Source organism: Gorilla gorilla, chromosome 1 (genome assembly GCF_029281585.2).
Source record: "Gorilla gorilla gorilla isolate KB3781 chromosome 1, NHGRI_mGorGor1-v2.1_pri, whole genome shotgun sequence".
In the NCBI taxonomy this organism is placed as follows: domain Eukaryota; kingdom Metazoa; phylum Chordata; class Mammalia; order Primates; family Hominidae; genus Gorilla; species Gorilla gorilla.
Window position 1 is genome coordinate 13129610 of NC_073224.2, and position 13880 is coordinate 13143489.

The 13880-nt window shown below is 37.0% G+C and overlaps 1 protein-coding gene and 1 pseudogene across 2 annotated transcripts in view; one reads left to right on the forward strand and one right to left on the reverse strand.

The window, feature by feature from the left end:
• Positions 1–13880, forward strand: part of PLD5 (phospholipase D family member 5) — a 444561-nt gene that overhangs the window by 152158 nt on the left and 278523 nt on the right. The window lies entirely within an intron of this gene.
• Positions 7306–8138, reverse strand: LOC109028295 (large ribosomal subunit protein uL1-like; annotated as a pseudogene).

Below are 13880 nucleotides of genomic sequence, written 5' to 3' on the forward strand. Positions count from 1 at the left end.
GGTCACTCTATATTATAAGATTGCATTTCACTATCTATTGCCTCAGGATGTCATCATTTGTATTTCTGTAGCCCCCTTGTAATCAGAGAAGAGGGATCATTTCTTCTACAGGGAAAGCCCCATGCAAGCTCTGCCCTGGATTGGGCATTGAATCAAGAGGAGGTTTGGGTGTCAGGGAGCATTGGGAGATTAGAAAGAAAACAAGAGCAATGGTGGGTTTGGAAAGTGGTGAAGGGATAAATAAAGGAGGTCCAGAGAGAGAGAGATATTGAAAGAAGGAGGGGGATAAGGGACGGAGAAAGGAGTTAGGGCAGAGGTGATAGGGAAAGGTGTTTTGATGATTCAGTACGCTTCTGTTCATCACGTCTTCCCATGTTAATAGGAACTTCCTAAAAATTAGTGCTGTCTTGTTAAGTAGTGAGCTTTTGGTAGCTCGTAGCACCCAAGCAGAGAAGGAAGATCTCATCAGTCAGGAGTGCAGAAGCTCAGGTGTCTGTACTGACGGCAAAGTTAGATTAGATGGTTTAAAGGTTCTCTCTCACCCTAACTCTAAGCCTCTCTCCGTGCACTCTTATAAAAGTGTGTGCGTGTGTGTGTTCCTTCTAAAATAAGGAGAAACTGAACACTAGTGCTACTAAAGATAAATTTTGCTTCTTCATTACTTGCCGGTTACACCCGAAGTCAATCCTAACTTTGCCTTTGCTTTTTAATGAGCTCAAAATAAAGATTGTTGGGTTTTGTCAGCAGTGTTTTTGCCCCTTAACTGGATGAAATACCAACCTTTGCAGTGAACAGAAAACAGGTAATTTAGAAAAAGAAACATAAAACAATCTTAATTGACAGACTTCAGAATAAATCTCCTATCACAGAAAGGTGAAAGAACTTGGACTTATTTTGATATATTGCAAGAGTCAAAGCCTTTTCAACTTGTTAAAAACAGAGTGCAGAATACAGATGGCCAAAATAGCCCTCACCTTATCAAAGACCAGTTGGCATTTTGTCATTTTTTTCACTTTTATCTATAATATAGGGGAGGGGGATAGAGAACATGAAAGCGTAATTTTTAGCTGTTAAGTATTGACTCTTCCTATTGACATTGACAGTGTGTTCTTGTGCGTTCACTAACATTCAAAATAGCTTATTTCCTGAATGGTAATGCGTAGGTTTTCTTCTAGGGTTTTTATGGTTTTAGGTCTAACGTTTAAATCTTTAATCCATCTTGAATTGATTTTTGTATAAGGTGTAAGGAAGGGATCCAGTTTCAGCTTTCTACATATGGCTAGCCAGTTTTCCCAGCACCATTTATTAAATAGGGAATCCTTTCCCCATTGCTTGTTTTTGTCAGGTTTGTCAAAGATCAGATAGTTGTAGGTATGCAGCGTTATTTCTGAGGGCTCTGTTCTGTTCCATTGATCTATATCTCTGTTTTGGTACCAGTACCATGCTGTTTTGGTTACTGTAGCCTTGTAGTATAGTTTGAAGTCAGGTAGTGTGATGCCTCCAGCTTTGTTCTTTTGGCTTAGGATAGGCATGGGCAAGGACTTCATGTCCAAAACACCAAAAGCAATGGCAACAAAAGACAAAATTGACAAATGGGATCTAATTAAACTAAAGAGCTTCTGCACAGCAAAAGAAACTACCATCAGAGTGAACAGGCAACCTACAAAATGGGAGAAAATTTTCGCAACCTACTCACCTGACAAAGGGCTAATATCCAGAATCTACAATGAACTCAAACAAATTTACAAGAAAAAAACAAACAACCCCATCAAAAAGTGGGCGAAGGACATGAACAGACACTTCTCAAAAGAAGACATTTATGCAGCCAAAAAACACATGAAAAAATGCTCATCATCACTGGTCGTCAGAGAAATGCAAATCAAAACCACTATGAGATATCATCTCACACCAGTTAGAACGGCAATCATTAAAAAGTCAGGAAACAACAGGTGCTGGAGAGGATGTGGAGAAATAGGAACACTTTTACACTGTTGGTGGGACTGTTAACTAGTTCAACCATTGTGGAAGTCAGTGTGGCAATTCCTCAGGGATCTAGAAGTAGAAATACCATTTGACCCAGCAATCCCATTACTGGGTATATACCCAAATGACTATAAATCATGCTGCTATAAAGACACATGCACACATATGTTTATTGCGGCATTATTCACAATAGCAAAGACTTGGAACCAACCCAAATGTCCAACAATGATAGACTGGATTAAGAAAATGTGGCACATATACACCACGGAATACTATGCAGCCATAAAAAATGATGAGTTCATGTCCTTTGTAGGGACATGGATGAAATTGGAAATCATCATTCTCAGTAAACTATTGCAAGAACAAAAAACCAAACACCTCATATTCTCACTCATAGGTGGGAATTGAACAATGAGATCACATGGACACAGGAAGGGGAATATCACACTCTGGGGACTGTGGTGGGGTGGGGGGAGGGGGGAGGGATAGCATTGGGAGATATACCTAATGCTAGATGACGAGTTAGTGGGTGCAGCGCACCAGCATGGCACATGTATACATATGTAACTAACCTGCACATTGTGCACATGTACCCTAAAACTTAAAGTATAATAAAAAAAAGAAAAATAAATAAAAATAAAAATAAAAATTTAAACTAAAAAAAAAAAATAGCTTATTTCACTTTATAGTGAGTACAGAGGGAATCCCTAATTCTCTACTGCAGGAATGAGGTGTGCATGGAAGGAAGGGTGGGAGACACCAGAACTGGTCTACTCAAGTGGAACTCTTCTGTGAAATGGGTCACAAACACAGCCATTAATGCCCCCTCCCCTGGCCCCTGGCTCAGCCCTCTGTACTATTAGAATAGCACATCTATTCTCTCTGCATCTCTCTCTCTCTGCATCTCTCTCTCCCCTCACCCCTCACCCGTAAGGTCCTTAAGGGCAGAGACTCTCTTAAGAGTGAGGCCACATTTCTGAATTGTCAGTATTATTAGCACAGTGCATCATAACAAGTGTTAGATGCCCACAGAGTATTTTAAATGGGATGAAACACGTTTTTCTTCTCTTGCCTCATGCCACCAGTGGCTGTATGTAGAAAGCAAGGAACTAAATAAGTTCATTTACTTCCCACAGGTCTCTTCCACCCTAGCCCTGGGTGTGCTTGACTTCAAGTCACAGACTATCACTGCAGACCAAGAGTGCCTCTTCTGTGCCATCTGTCTTTTGCAAACTTAATGGCTCTTTTTGTTTGTTGGTGTGTCAGTTCACCAATCATTGGCAAAGAAACTAATACACAACTGAGTCACCAGTGTTCTACTCACAGAAGTTTTCTTATCCAGAAAAACATAAAATGGAGGGTTGAAGTAGATCATCTCTGGGTATTCTCTGTGTTCTACAGTTCTGTCATTCTCTAGTTGTCCCCTGTAATTTGTGAAACTTGGGATAGTATCTACCTCTGCTTAGTAATTGGAAGAACTTTAAGTAAATGCAGACCAGCCGGGGTGGTGGTGGTTAGTGCTCAGCTGTGTCTTAGGAGAATTGAACTATGGATAAATAACTTGCCTTGAGATGGCATAGTCCAAGAATAGACAGCTCTCTTTCTCATTGCTATAAGAGACAGTTGAGATTCAGGGCTAATGTAAAATATCCAGATTATACAGAAAAATGCAGAGCAAACCACGAACATCTTTTACATGGCAACTCCTCTGACCTCACAAAACCTCTCTCTTCCTGATAGATGACCACTGTCAATAGTTTTATGTGATTCCATTGAATCTTTGTTTATTTATAAACATACACACATTTTAGTGGCTTCACAATATTCCATAGAATCACTGTATTGTAAGAATCCTCTATTGATTATTTTTCCCATTTTTTTCACAAATAATGCTGCAGTGACCATCCTTGTTGTTATATCTTTATGCACATATGTAAACACTTCTGTAAAATTAAATATTGGAAGTAGAATTTCTGAGTCAAAATATGTACATTTAAAATTCTGATAAAAACTGCCAAATTGCCATGTAAGCAAGCTCTGCCAGTTTGCATTTTTAACCCAATGCCTATTTCCCCAACCTCCACCCATTACAGTTCTCAATATTTTGAATTGTTTCCAAACTCATGCAAAAAAGATGTACTTGCTTGGAAGACATACATTTTTCACTATTAAAGTTTTCCTTTCTATATTTCTTTGAATATTGACAGTCCTACATTCTCAATGTTCTTTCATTGAGGAACTTTGATCTGATGGATGCTGGCTTTTCTGGACTGATTCTCTGGTTGTCTTGAGTTTTATCCTTTATACCCATATTTGTTAGGACTATTGAAAGAGAAACTGAGGCACATTAAATATGAAAGAGTTTATTTGAGCAAACGGTGGTGACACAGGAGATAGAAAGAAATTATTTTAGGCAGATAGTGAGGGCAAAAGAGTCCTCGGCAGAACTTCCTTTCTAACAAAAAGCAACCCAAGAAATTAATTCTCTTCTAACAAAGGGCATCCTGAAAGATGGAGCTGCAAACACAAATAAGGAAGCTGGAAACTTGCACGGGAGAAAGCCTGCAGCTACACCAATGGAAAAGTCCTACCTGGCGGCCAGGCATGTTCACCATGGGGCTCCACCTTCCCTTTGTTGTCAGCACATGTACAGTAAGAAATGGGCAACATGGAGAAGCTCAGGCAGAGAACCCACCTGCATAATAAAAGACTGGGGTGGAGACTGTCAGAGATTCATGCCCTATGCAGATGCCACACCTGGTCCTAACTGGTTTTTCATGCCCTATGTAGATCAGACACCACCTCTTTACTAGCTCATCTATAAAAACCCTGCATTTCACTGCAGATTGGCAACTCATTTTTCTGGGACCCCTCTCTGTAGCAGAGAGCTATTTTCTTTCTTTTGCCTATTAAATTTTTGCTCCTAACCTTACTCTTTGTGTCCAGGTCTTTGATCTCCATGGCTATGAGACAGTGAACGTTGAATGTCACCCCAGACAATGAGGCTGCTTTATTGGTTCACGAATTGGGCAGTTCCAGAATGCAGGTGGTTCAGGGCTCTGATGAAGGGGAATGAAGGAGAAGGCTTTTATAGGGTGAATACGGGAGCAAGGCAAAGAAAATATTTGGTTGGTTACAGTGGAGCAGTAGGTTTAGTTGAATCATTCCAGCAAAAGTCCCTTGTTAGAGGTTGGCCATTTCTGACTGAATAAGCTTAAGTGTTTTGTTGTTGTTGTTGTTGTTGTTGTTTACTGTTTACAATGAGTTGAGTTTCAGTTTGCTGATGCAGGCAGTGGAATTGCCTCAGTCTAATGGCCTTCCAATTATTTTAACAGGACTTTGTACTTTTTACCTTGCATTCTGGAAAAATTCCTTTGATTCAATCAAGAACATAAATTTACTTTCAAGTTGTATCCATTTGATATTCAGCCCATCCACTGAGGTTTATAATTCCTAAGATCTCTAATTGGTGACCTTTTCATAATAATCTCTTCTGATGTTTCACCGGGGCAACTTCTCTCATTCTCCTGAGAACTTGACTCTTATTTTCAAGGGTTCACCTGTGTCCTCTGTTGGCTTTATTTTCTCCAGAGTTTGTTTTTACTGCTGGGTTCAGTACCTCTTTCGTGATTTTGGCTTTTCTCAAATTTTTGGAGATGTTTAGTTACCTGCCCACCTCTATTTTTGCGTGTTCCTATTTGCATGTCTCTGGATGAGGGTTGTGCACAGGGGTTCGTCTCCAGGTTTCATAGGAGAGACTGAGTATGCTGCTGAGATGTGAGGCATTCATGTGCTAGTAGTGCCCTTCTGGGAGTTCTCACTCTCTGAGGAAATTGCCCTATTCATTTGTATTTGTGAGTTAAAACATGTCTGTTTTGTGCTGCTCAACAGAGAGGGCAGAAGGACAGGGTAGGAGGAAAGGGATGACTGGCCCATCAGCTCCATATACAGTTTCCCAGCTCATCATTGTGCCAGTCATTCCAGAGTTCTTTCCATTTCTGTCTCTCTGTTGCCTCTAGACTTAGAGCTCTACTTACATTATAGCAGTTTGAATTTTCCTATGTGTGTCTGAGGACTCTTATCTCCTTGGTCAATCTAATTTCCACTAAATCTTTAAAATTTCTTGTCCATAGGTGGTACTCCTTTTAGTTGTCAACATTCATTATAAAATTATTGTGATATTACTGCACCTGTTCTTCATTTATAAGAATTTTTTATAAGATGGGGAGTAGAGTAGGGCTCTGTGCTCAGTTAACATTTTCATTCAAACTTAATTTCCATTCTCGGTCTTGCTATTTTAAAAAAGATGCCCTCTGTACCACATATTATATTCTTTTGTATGCTAATATGGGCTCAGAGTGTTTTACATTTTGCATGTCTAATTTTGCAAATCAATATGTTTCTGTTATGGGAATCAATGGAAGTTTATAAGTAGTAAAAAAATAAAAATAACCAGGGTTGTAAAACACAAAAATTATTGATTTATTAGCCTTTGCTGTTTTTTAATTTATTCACTTATTCATCACTCATTTGACAAATATTTATTGAACATGTCTGCCAGGCATTATGGATCTAGGCAAGATCCTAGAACTCAAGGAGCTCAATTTAGTGAAAGAGACTAAAGGTAGAAAATGAACTAGTGCACATCCAACGCTGAATTTATTGCCAGAAAAGCAAGTGTGGGTTTTGCCACTAAAGGTAATGGCAATAAATTACCAATTACAAATGGTAATTTATTAATAGTAAATGGTAATGGTAATTTGTTACCATTATTTTTAATGGCAAAACCTGCAATCACTTTTGCACCAATCTAAATACAACTCCTTGAAAAGGAATGAATCATCTAGGTTGCTGCAGAAATCATTTTCATTACTGGTCCAGTAAAAATAATGAGAATTTCCTAAAACAAAAACATCCTTTAGTGCCATTGAGATCACTTTAGTTAGGCATGGGAAAATCAGAAAACTGTGTAACTGATGATAGATCTTTCACTTAAAGGCAAGCTGAGGTAGACAGAGACCTTTTGCAATTTTTATGAATAATTTGAAGAGGAAATTGAAAAATTGTCTTCCCTGTTGAGGTCATGATCTTTGCAGACCCCATATTCCTCTTTGCACAGAGAAGGCATTAAATACATATCTGCTAAATAAATGAATGTAGAGGCATGGTTTCTTCAATAGTGTATCATAAAACAGTAGGACAAAAAATATATTTAAGTCTTTGTCTGATTCTTGAATCAACATAATGCTGACCTCATAGAATGAATTGGGAAGTTTTTTTCATTTTTATATGGTGGGATATCTTGAATAGAATTGGCATTATTTATTTCTCAACTGTTTGACAGAACTCACTAATGATGCCACCTAAACCTGGAGTTTTTACTGTGGGAAGGTTTTTAACTAAAAATTCATTTACTTTAATTGATATAAGGGTATTTGGGTTATCTATCTTTTTTGAATGAGCTTTAGTAATTTTTCTTTTTTGGCTGGTGGCAGTAGAATTTATTTGAATGTGTCTTAATACAGGCACTGGGGGCTTGCCCATGGTGCACTTGATATATAAAGCCTAGACATTCTGCCGATTTTTCTTGAGTAATGACACCAGGAAGTTGACAGTCAGGTGAATATTATACACAAGTTTATTGTCTGTAACATTTACATGGCCAACAGTCACAGCCAGACACAGCACCTTCGTCATCTGGAACTTGATTGTGGACTTCACCTCATCCACTTCATTTTCATTGTGTATCAGCAGGGAAGGGAACGTGCCAGCCTTATGTAGGCCTGGGCGAGGATTTATGGGATCTGCTTGATTGGAGACTCTGATGCCAAAAGAGCATCCTACTTCTTGGCCAGCTTCTTGACCAGTTTCTTATTCTGGTTGAATTTTTTCAGCACCTCGATGTCCATGTGTGGGATATCCACAGCCTTGGCCTCATTACAGTGCTGCTGTTTCTCCAGGGCACACACAGAACTTAGAGCGGGGAGTGGACTTAAGCCTGATGGTGCCTGAGAAGCATTTGTCCTGGAGGTCATAGTTCATCAAACTTATCTGCAACTCCAGTCTCCAAAAACTTGGGGCACTTGCACTCGTCCCCATGCAGGGCCTTCCTGCACCACCTCATACAGGGTGTCTTGAGAGACTTTACTGCTCATGGCTCCTCATGCCATGGTAATTGGAAAAGGAGCTTCAGTAGCTTTTATCTTACAAAAATGTGTTCATTTTATCTACACTGATAAATTTCTTATCGTGAATTTGTTCATAACATCCCCTTATTATTTTTTATTTTGTGTAGGATCTGCTGTGATGTCCTGTTTCTCATAGAGATATTTGGAATTTGTATCTTCTCTTTTTTTTTCCTTATCTGTATTGCTAAAAGTTGATCCATTTTTATCGACATCTTCAAAGAATCAGACTTCTGATTCACTGATTTTTATGGGCATGGTTTTGTTTTCTGTTTTCTCTTTTATTGAATTCTGCTCTTTATTATTTCTATTCCCTTGTCTACTTGAGTTTAATTTGTTCTTTTTCCTTTTTACATTTTTAAAATATACATTTATCACTTAAAGCCCTTCTCTTCTTTTCTTTTCCTTTCTTTTCTTTATTGAGACAGAGTCTTGCTCTATCAACCAGGCTGGAGTGCAGTGGCAAGATCTTGGCTCACTGCAACCTCCACCCCCTGGGTTTAAACGATTCTCATTCCTCAACCTCCCAAGTGGTTGGGATTACAGGTGCATGCCACCACACTCAGCTAATTTTGTATTTTTAATAGAGATGGGGCTTCACCATGTTGGCCAGGCTGGTCTCGAACCCCTGGCCTCAAGTGATCCGCCCATCCCGGCCTCCCAAAGTGCTGGGATTACAGATGTGAGCCACTGCTCCTGGCTTTCTAAAATTCTTTTAACTTGATTGAGACTTGTTTTAAAGCCTAGAATAGATCCATTTTGGTAAATGGTCTATGTGCTCTTAAATAAAGGAATTCTATTTATTTAGTGGAGTGCTCCATAAATGTGAGTTCAGTGAAGCTGGTTGATAGTATTTTTTAATTCCTCTATGTACATATTGAAATGTTATTTACTTGTTCTATCCACTAATGAGAAAGGGGTTTCAAAGTCACTAAATAACTGAAGACGTTAGAATTTCTCTTCAAGTTCTGTTAGCTTTTGCTTTATGTTTTTTGAAGCTCTCATTAGGTCATTAAGTTCATAAAAGTTTAGTTCTGTTCTGTCCTCTTGATGAATTTACCCCTTTACCATTGTAAAATTACTCTATTACATCTGTCTCAAATTTTGATGCTTTTGGCCATTATATTTTTCAAATATTTTTTCTGTCTCTTCCTCTCCTTCAGAGACTGCAAGGACATATATATTAGATTTTTTGTGTTGTCACTGATATTCTGTTCAGTCTACTGTTTTTTATTTATCTTTTCATGGAGTTCATTAATCTTTTCACATGTTGTGTCTAATCTGCTGTTAATCCCATTCAGTGTATTTATTATTTCTAGAATTTAGATGTGTGTCTTTTTTTATATCCTTTAAAATCTCTCTGTAGCATACTTAGCTTCTCAAACATATAGAATATAGTTACAGTATAGTTACAGTATTTGTTTTAATATCTGTGCCTATTAATCTGTGTCACTTCTGAGTTGACTTCAGTTGCTTAATTATTTTTCTCAGTGTGGATCATAGTTTCCTGTTCCTGTTTCTTGGCATGTCTAGTAGATATTGCTAGATGCCAGAGGTTGTGAATTTGATTTTATTCTGTGCTGGATATTATCATATTTTAAAAAATATTCTTTCCTTTTGTTATGAGGTATAGTTACTACTTACTGGTGAACAATTTGGGTTTTTTGAGGCTTTTTTTTTTTTTTTTTTTTTTAAAGAGACAGGGTCTCACCATGTTGCCCAGGCTGGAGTGCAGTGGCTGTTCGCAGGCCACTGTGCCCGAATTTAAGGCTAGCTTTTTATGATTTTTTTTTTTTCTTTAAGGAGAGACCAAAGCAGCCATGAGTCTAGGGCTAATTGTTTTCTGTTTTATTTTCCAGACAGTACCTTTCTAATTACTCTATTTCTCATGTGTTACAAGATATGTGTCCACTCTGAGTGGAATGCCAACTCTTTCTGGCCTTGTGTGTGGGTTGGCGATTATTCCATCTGCTCCTTCCAGGCAGGTGTGCCCCAGGTGACAGGTAACTCCTCACAGCTGTGTGCCAATCATCACTCAGCTGAAGACTCAAGGAGACCTGAAGATCTTCACCGCTTCTCTATGAGGATTTTTCTCTCTCTGGTTTTCTGCCCTGCCAACTCTAGCCTTTCTAAAATCCTGACTCTTTCTCCTCAACTTAGGGATTGTGGTGGACTCTTTGGAGGTCCTGCTTTTCTGTGCCATGGCAAGGAAGCTCACTCAGTGTGGGTCTGGCCCTCAGCAGGATGCTCTGGGCTGGTGATGTACATTTGCAGGTTACCAATATGTACAGCGAGGGGTGCCTTGGGAGTAAATTAAAGTCCTTCAGGAAAGGGGTACAGAGTGAGAAGAGAAAATCCTAAGATAGAGCCCTAAGGAACATGGAAATATATGTAGGAAGTGAAGTGATAAGTCTATTATAAGGATTTTAGAGAAATGCCCCTAAGCCATTTGTAGTCTAGAGTTTCTGATATGATTCCAGAGTGTAGTCGTTATCTAGAAATTTGATAAGTCACCAGATGAGATTACTCTGGGTCTACTGGGTGACCTGCTTCCTTTGGGAACATCACTAGGAGCTCAAGATAACAGCACATCTAGAATCACAGGAAAGGCCTATAGGGCCAGGAATACCATGTCTCCACAGATGAAGGCAGTGTTCAACCTTAGTTTCTACACTAATAGACAACCATGGAAATTAACAAAAACTGGTAATAATAACAATAACTATAGTGAAAATTAAGTAGAAAATGAATAAATCAAAAAGAAAACGAAAAAGGGAAAAGTCTGCATCTATAAAACAGACAGATTTTGGATTTCTAGACCTAAATTAAATACCCAGACTGTCTCCTACTGTTTGGTTCACCTTGGACAGCTTAATGGCCAAATGTCTTTGAGTCCCAGTTTGCATATTTTTCATATAGGGAATAATTGTATTAGAACTTTCAGCTTTGTAGATTTTAAGAACTGTACACATAAAAAGTATTCTTTTTAAGACTTGACCATGATTTTGTTTTAAAAAAATTGTCATGGTAAATAAATGAAAAATAATATGAATAATTTTAATTTTTGGATAATTTTTGTATATTTATCTTTTTTACCTCTAGGGTCATAGTTTCCTAAAGGTAAATTCCTTTTTTTTCTTCTTTAAAATTTTTTTATACCAAAAAAACAAAAAATGAGATGAGGTCTCAGTATGTTGGCCAGGGTAGTCTTGAATTCTTGGCCTCAAGCAATCCTCCCACCTCGGCCTCCCAAAGTGCTAGGACTACAGGCATGAGCCACCACACCCAGCCTAGGTGCAAATTCCTTTTAAGAGCTTGTTCAATGATATAAAAGCCCAGCTTGAAAATTTCAAGTGTAATACTTTCTCTAGTTAGAGATAATATATCTCTATTTCTGTATTTGAGTTAAAACATGTTTGTTAAGGATATGACATTCAAATATTTTGAATGTTAACATTTTTTAATATTTACTTCTTGACCAAGAAAGCAATTCTTTTCATATGCATGTAAACTGCTGTGAAAGTACAGATTGGCTGATGCTGATGCTATGTAATAGCATTTTAAATTTTGTTTTGTCTTGTGAAGTTTAGATGATAAACTTGTTTATGGATTCTCCTTAAAACTTGCTTCCCTTGATTAAATTCAATAAAAACAGAAAAGTGTAGTTGGAATTGATTTCTGGAATTATACCTGTTAAGGATTTGAAAATTAATGTCTCTTGGTTCCCTGAAGTTTGATATTATTTATGTGGCTCTTATTCTATCATTTGAACGTAAGCTTTCACTTTTGATGAGATGGAAATTAAATGAGGCTAAGGAAGTAGTGGCATGACCTTATATTGTTATAGTACATTGTTCCAAGGAGATATTTAAAAATGAATATCAGAGTCTGAATTTTTCTTCTTTGGTAAATGAAAATGGAAATAACTAGCTAAACTGCTTCTTTTAATGGAATTTAATAATATAAAATTAAACTAATAGAAGTTAAAATAAATTTGTGAGAGTTATGAAAGTACTTCCAAGAGCATACAAAGTAGCTAGAGTTCTTACTTATTTATTGTTATTTATTACAGCATTCAGAATAAAGAGAAACAAATCATTAATATTGTCTTTGTTAGGATTCATTCATTGAATGCCCACTATGTACCTGGTATGGTATTTTCAAGCTGCTCTCTTCAGAATTATTATTGAGGTAACTAATTATATTTTCCTGGGTTAGAGTATCTTCTGGACTAGATTAATGTGAATATTATTACATTACTTTAAACCTTGCTGAAAGCTTTTTGTTTGTTTGTTTCCATTTATAATGTCTAGGGAAACAGGATAAAATGAAAAAAGTTTAATCACTTTTTTCTATTGTAAAATGAGTGGCTTCTTGAAAGTTTTTTTGGGTAAAGGAGATGATGATATGACCACGTATTAGAATATTATGCAAAAATTTAGAACTATGCTATGAAAGAACATATAAGGACACTAACATACCATTGAGTGCAAAAAGCAGAATATAAACCTTAATTACAGCATGATACAATTTTATCGTTGTTAGATAGGCAGATGGAATATAGGAAACAACAAGAATGAAATATAAATGGCAGTTAGGTCTCAGTAGGATTATGAGTGATTTTCTTTTTTCATTATGAGGGCTTTTTTCAACACAGTTACAAGCAAACATTTTCTGATTATAGAAACAATGAATATCATTAAAATAAATAAAAACTGATGTCCAGTAGAAAACATTTTCAAAATTTAAAGCTATTATTTAAAATTATTTTTTAAGCCACCACAAAGAAAATAAATTACAAAATTTATGTTTTTTTTCATTAGGGTATATTTATCATGATCCTTTTAATGTTCACAAATGAACTACTAAAGGCAGGTAAATTTGATGGATGAACATGTACTAAGTAGGATTTATTTTAGATGATACTTTAGGGCCCCGGTTCAAAAGTGTGGCCCAGGGATCAGCAGCAGCAACATCTCTTGAAAACTTGTTACAAGTACATACTTGGGGCCCAGCAATGTATGTTTTTACAAGTGATTTTGATCCATGCTTAAATTTGGGAAATATTGCTTTAGGATTTTGAGTTATGAGACTGAGCTAGAACAATTTCTCAAAAATTTTATTCTAGAAAATTTCCATCTAACATTTGCCTTCTCTCTTTCTGTCTTATTTCTCCCTATTTCTCTCTGCCTCTCTGTTACACATAACTTACAGTTTTTGTTGAATGTTTATATATTTACCTTGTTTCTCCAAAATATACGAGGCATGTAAATACAGGTGTTAAAAATGCAACAATGTACTAACAATAGCAAAAACTCATTTACTGCTATCTATCTTCTATGTATTGTTTTAAGTACTTTACATATAGTATGTCATTTAACTTAATTATTAATAATAACCCTATGAAACAGTTATTAATAAATCCCCATTTTACAGACAAGGAACCTGAAGCACATGGCTAAATAACTTGCTAAGAGCATACATCCAATAAATGGCAGAATCCAAGCAATCTTATTTTGCAGCCTAAGCCCGCAAACAGTTCACTGTGGTGTTTCTTGAAAGTAAAATTAGTGGAGTGACAACAGCGAGTTGGCCCCAGTCTTCACTCCCTCCAACAGAAAGATTAACTAGCAACTATCCACAGACAAAAATATGTTATTGAAACTCCACAGTGTAGGAATAAGCCTGAGTCAATGCTTTTCTTCATTTCCG